This window comes from Peromyscus californicus, unplaced genomic scaffold, assembly GCF_007827085.1.
Source record: "Peromyscus californicus insignis strain IS unplaced genomic scaffold, ASM782708v3 Scaffold_14__1_contigs__length_90479793_seg_2, whole genome shotgun sequence".
Lineage (NCBI taxonomy): Eukaryota > Metazoa > Chordata > Mammalia > Rodentia > Cricetidae > Peromyscus > Peromyscus californicus.
This window is the reverse complement of record NW_026294436.1, coordinates 43028726-43034834: the sequence shown is the minus strand read 5'-3', so window position 1 is coordinate 43034834 and position 6109 is coordinate 43028726.

Here is a 6109-nt window from a genome sequence, read left to right as displayed (position 1 = left end):
CCACAGTGGACTCTGTTAGAACAACATTTTCTAAACTCCCAGAGTTGCCTATAGACAGCAAAGTAAATGTCAGAAAGACCCATTTTCCCGGGCAGTATGAACCCAGCCCATCCAAAGGCTTCATTAGCATTTTTGGTTCCAGCAGAAACAACTGACAGTCCATCAGCCCCAAATTGCAATATGTATGTAGCTCTAAACACCAAGGGTTGCGTTTTTGGAAGAATTATTACTTAGTTGGAGGAATCCCTCTGGAGTTGTATTTAGGGGGGACCCCCCCGCCGCCTTAGGAAGATGATCTTCACTGCAGAAGCTAGTTACAGAGTTCCTTTATAAATCCCAGAGGAGAAAAAGACAAGAAAAGCCAGAAAAGATTGAGCATGCAGTACTTCACATACTACACAATGTCGAGAACAGTTCTGCTTTGAGGACAGTAGACAGGACATTAGGAGAAACCTCTCCTAGCATTTGGAAAAACAGAAGGACTTGTATCTTTGACCACAGGTATAGCACTAGGAGCAAGTTGAAGGCTGAATACAAGTGAGGCTGCGCCACGGTGCTCTGCTCCACATGGATGTTGGGGTCGGAAGCAGGAGTGAAGCCATGGGCCCAGGCCTTCTGGCGTGAGCCGCAGTATTCTCTACACTAATGCAAATCATAAAGCAGGAAAAACTAATCTGCTCCTTTCCCAGAGACATTAATCAAACCTATCAAGACACACAAGAAGGGGAGGGAGAGAGAAGGAAAGGAGGCAGGAGGGATGGAGAAGGGGGAGGAAAGGAAGAGTGCAATAAGAGACTTAAGTGAAAAATATAGCTAATTTGCTTACTATACCATGGGAAAATTAACAAGAAACATAATAAGTTTTCCAGGAAACTTTTCAGTAACTAAAAGCCACTTGGGAGGTTCATTATTTGAGAAAACACACACACACAAACACACACACACACACACACACACACACACACACACACACACACACACACACTTCTGAACTGAGTATGGCAGCCCACTCAATTTTGACTTAGTTTCCAGTTGTTAATGAGTGAAAATATCCACCAGATAAATGGACCTGTCACTTGATGGTGTAATGGAGCTGGATTCTAAGTGACGCAAGTGTGGCACAGAATCCTTCAGTGACCCCATTACAGGAGGCAGCCCCTGGAAGGTCTGGAGACTAGCCATCACTCATAGGAGCAAGAGGCAGGAGATGGAATGTTTGTTGTAGAGCCAGAGAATGAGCATGAAACCAAGGTATGAAGAGAAGGATGATTTTTTTTTTTCTGGAACATTTGATCTGTAGTTCTGAAGGAAAAATGGAAATTTTCAGTCTCCGAATCTAAGATGTTCACTATAACCTGAGGCTTTGTTAGGCTGTTGCCTTCCCCTGGCTAACCTGCTCATCCTTGGTCTCTCACAGAGACCTCTTCAGGTAGCCTGAGTTCTGCAGCTCTCAAAGCCTATGTGAGATCTGAGTGCTTCTGCAGCACACCATAACCACCTCCATAGAACCGTCTGTGCCTCATCTCCCCACCCTGGATTGAAAGCTCCCAGAAGGATAGATAAAGGTACATAAGGTGTCCTCAGGCCAGCATAGTGTTGAGACATACAAGGACTCCGAAGTAGCCTGGTTCACGTAGCTAAAGTCCCCAGACATGTTGTAGAGGGGATAGAGCCAAGAGTGGAGCCAACACCGAAAGAACATACCAGCCAAAGCACACCAGGTCCAGTTCTGGGGACAGAAGAACACCAGAGGGTCAGTTATGAAGAAAGACACTGCAAGAGCAAGGTTCCATCCCTTGTCAATCAATGCTCACAGCAGCCTCCTTTTCACAAGCTGACTTAGAGCAAAGACACCACTTGGTAGTTATATTTAAAAAGTCAAATTCCTTTCCACAGACACAGAGTTGTCATTAAACGAAGAGAATAAATCCTGAGCACAGATTAACAGACCAAAGACAGGCAACCCCAAGTTCAAATCTCGATGTTGCTACCAACTCCCAAAGAAGCAGATCACTTCCTCTCTCTGCCCTCCATTTTCTTACCTGCAAACTAGAAATAACAGCTGCCACTGTAGAGTTATGCTGATTAGATTAAGTCACGAATGGCATATATTTGGCACTCTGTTAAGTGATATTTCTTAGTGATAGATGTGCGTGTGTGACAATGTTTCAGCAGCACTTAGAGCTCTGATTCCCAAATATTTACTAAGTGTGTTTCTGTTGTGTCAAATCATGTAAAGACAAGCTACATTTTCTGTCCTTGGGGAAATCGTGGTGTGTTGAGTTAAACAGACTCATGTCCAGCTACAGCACAGAGGTCAAGACTTTGCATGAGGGCCCCAGGTGGCAGGCGTGAGAAAGAAATACAAACCTGATCATATCTAGTTGCTGGTGTTTCCCACGGATCTCTCTTCCTGGGAGGGAAAGACAGATGCTTCTTCATTGGCTATGTCCCTTCTGCAGAAAGAAAATTAGAGAAAAAAAATAATGTAATAAACCATTGCTGGATGGTGACCTCCAATGGATTCACTGGAGGCTATAACAGAAAGAAAATAGAGACAAAATAATGAGGTTTATATTTGGTGTGCTGCCCCATGGTCATCTAGACCAGAACCTGGACCAATAAGGACCAAGGAGCTATTTCCTCAAGTGAAGGAAGTGCTGATAGGCTTCTACTGGTCCTGCCCCTCAGTGACTCCTCTTTACAAAATGGCAGCCTACTGAAAAGGGAAAAAAAGCCAGGATTTGGGGGAATCCTGTGTGGACAAGCGTAGTCTTCACACTTTATCAAGGAAACTTCTCTTAGCAACAGATGAAATCCATACAGAAAAGCACAACCAATCAAAATGCAGAGTTGCGTAGCCCAGTCTCAATGAACACATCTACAAAACACTCCCAACCTTAAGGCTCAAGATTCATTGAGGAAGAAGGGAACAGAAAGATTGTAAGAGCTAGAGGAACAGGGAGTTTGCTGTGAGATTAGGTCTCCTACTAACATCAGAAGCTACACCCAGAAAGTCTCACCAGCATGACTGCCCAAACATGAGCATAACAAGGATAACACCAATGGACATGCCAAACTGGATGGGGAAAAGCCTAGGAGGCCTCAACCCTACACACACAAAATATATATGTGTGTGTGTGTATATATATATGTATATATATGTATACATATATATATATATGTATATATATATATATATATATATATATATATATATAGAGAGAGAGAGAGAGAGAGAGAGAGAGAGAGAGAGAGAGAGAGAAGCACCCAAGGAAAGTTGGGAATGGGAGAGGTGGTCTTCCCCAGGGAGGAGCACACCAGTTGGTTATCCAGTGCCAAGCAGTAGGCTCTGAAAACATATGTACAAGTGACATTATACGGACTGAGCAGGTTCTATTTAGAAATGTACAGAGATATATGCATGCAATAACAAATGTGAAAAAAGAGGCCACAGATTTGAAGGAAAGTCGATAAAGGTATATGGGAGGGAAGAAAAGGAAGAGGAAAATGTTATAATTAAATTATAATCTCAAAACTAAAAACTGTATGAAACGGGGCTGAGAAGACACCTCAGTTGTCAAAGTACTTGCCTTATGAGCATAGAGACCTAAACCTGATCCGCAGAATCCACTTAGAAAAGAGAATAAAAAATAAAAATTCTGAGTGCTGTGGCACATGATGCTGAAACCCCAGCACTGGAAAGGCAGAGCGGCCAGTTCTTGCAGCTCACCGGCCAGTCTGTCTACTTTAATTAGTGAGTTCCAGGCCAGTGAGAGACCTTGTCTCACAAAACTGGAAGGGGGCTGGAGAGTGGGCTCAGCAGTTAATGTGTTGTTCTTGTAGAGAACATGGGTTCAGTTCCCAGCACCCACATGATGCCTCACAACCATTTGTAACTCCTGTTCCAGGAGATCTGACCCTCTCTTCTGACCTCCACAAGCCCCAAGCATGTGCTTCACATTCACAAATACAAGAAAACACCTATACACACTATGAAAGTGTGTGTGTGTGTGTGTGTGTGTGTGTGTGTGTGTGTGTGTGTGTGCGCGCGCGCACGTTGGACAGATGGCTCAGTGAATAAACACACTTCTATGCAAGCATTAGAACCTGAGTCTGAATCCCTCTTTTCATATGCCTCTAACCCCAGCATTGAAGACAAGCACATCCTGGAAACTCACCCTAGTCAAAATGACAATGTCAAGCTACAAGCTTCTTGTTCAGTCTCAAAAAAATTAGATAGAAAATTATCTTCATACACATTTCGAGAACATGCACCCACCTCTCTCTCTCTCTCTCTCTCTCTCTCTCTCTCTCTCTCTCTCTCTCTCTCTCTCTCACACACACACACACACACACACACACACACACACACACACACACACACACACACACCCCACATACAAGAGAGACAGTATCTGATATGAACCTCTGACTTGAATATACATATGCACACACATGCTATGCAAACATACACACCCATGTGCACTTTCATATACGCACAAAATTATGTGTGAAAAGAAAAAATCACTTATTAATAACTCATTCTCAAGGTCAGTCTGCCTCTATCTTAAAAGCTTAGGCCCTGACAGTCCTCTGGGTAGAGTTATGGATGGCCAGACTCGCACTTGAGAGCAACAGATATTCTGCACAAGGAATCAACAAATATTAAGAGGTTCTCTGAGAGGAAATATCCCAACCTCTATCCCCCTTAATAAATGCATATTGACAATTCACCTCACATCAGACACCAAATAGACAGCGCCTGAGACAAGACACGAGATCCTTCACTGGGTCACACACTTGACACTGAGGCTGGTTTTTGAATGACGCAGCATAAAAGGCAGGAAACTTCTTGGGGATGAAATGGTTGCCTGTGAATTGGTTCTCATAAAGTGCATGTATTTTGGGTTGACAAATGGCTGACACAGAGTTTGATAGAAAGAGAAAGGAACCTTTGCTTTCATTTTGTTTTAGTTTGTTTGTTTGTTTGTTTGTTTGTTTGTTTGTTTTGAGGCAGGGTCTGATATAGTCCAGGCTTGCTTTGAACTGGCTGTGCAGTTGAGGATGACCTTGAACTCCTGTTCCTCTATTAAGATTCCATACACACACTATTATAGAAAAAAAAAATGTTTTCAAGAATGAGAAAGGAACCAGGGACTGTAAGTGTTCCTCAGAAAGCAGATCTAAATGCTAGTTTGCCAGACTGTATAGAGAGCGATCTCATGAAGATAAAGCCTTCTGTATGAGGATGTCCAGCTATACATCAGACTTTTACCAGAATCAAAATTTGGGTAAGACAGAGACTGATTGGAAGTAGGTTTATGCTCTTGAAATGCTGCCTTTCTGGTCCTAAACAGAAAAGTCACTGAGTCTCCCTGAGTTTCCAATGTTCTCTCACCTGCAAAGGAACCAAATGTGCATCACAGCAAAAGTGAACTACCAACATTAAACATGGCTCCACACCAATACAGAGACCTCGGAAGTGCAGCCTGGATGGCAAAGCTTTCTGATAGTTCTGGCCCATCTCCCCTTTACCTAAGGCTGCAGCCCCATGAGGACTGTTCTCTGTGCCTGGGTATTGTACCTCTATCCCCAGCATTCTTTCACATTGGACCTGACCACATTATTTTCTAGGGAATAGAGAGATGTGTGGAGAGGAGACAGAGCTCACTCACTGCAGAGCTAATTGTCAGCCACCCTTGTTCCGCCATGGCTTTGGGAAATCACTCTTTTCTGGTGGCATTTCCTCATCCTTAAATGAGAGGGCAGCAACTGATGTTCTCTAAGGTCCCTTGGGTCTCAGTGTTCAAGGTTCTCTTGGAAGACCCCCCTCCTGAGGCTGGGAGACAACCCAGAGCTCCGGAACATTTTATTGCCCAATTAGCAGCATTTATCCAACACTGTTGTCAGGTACATGCTTCTATTCCAGGCGTTCTGAGCCAATTCTGCAAATCAGACTTCTTGGACAACTCCAGTGTTGTAACAGTCTTCAAACATATGACATCAAGCATGCCATCTTCCCTTCATCTACCAACTTTGTACTTTTATCAAAAAAAAAAAGGAAGAGTACTGAGTCCATCTGGCATGATTTGCTTTGAATAAAAGC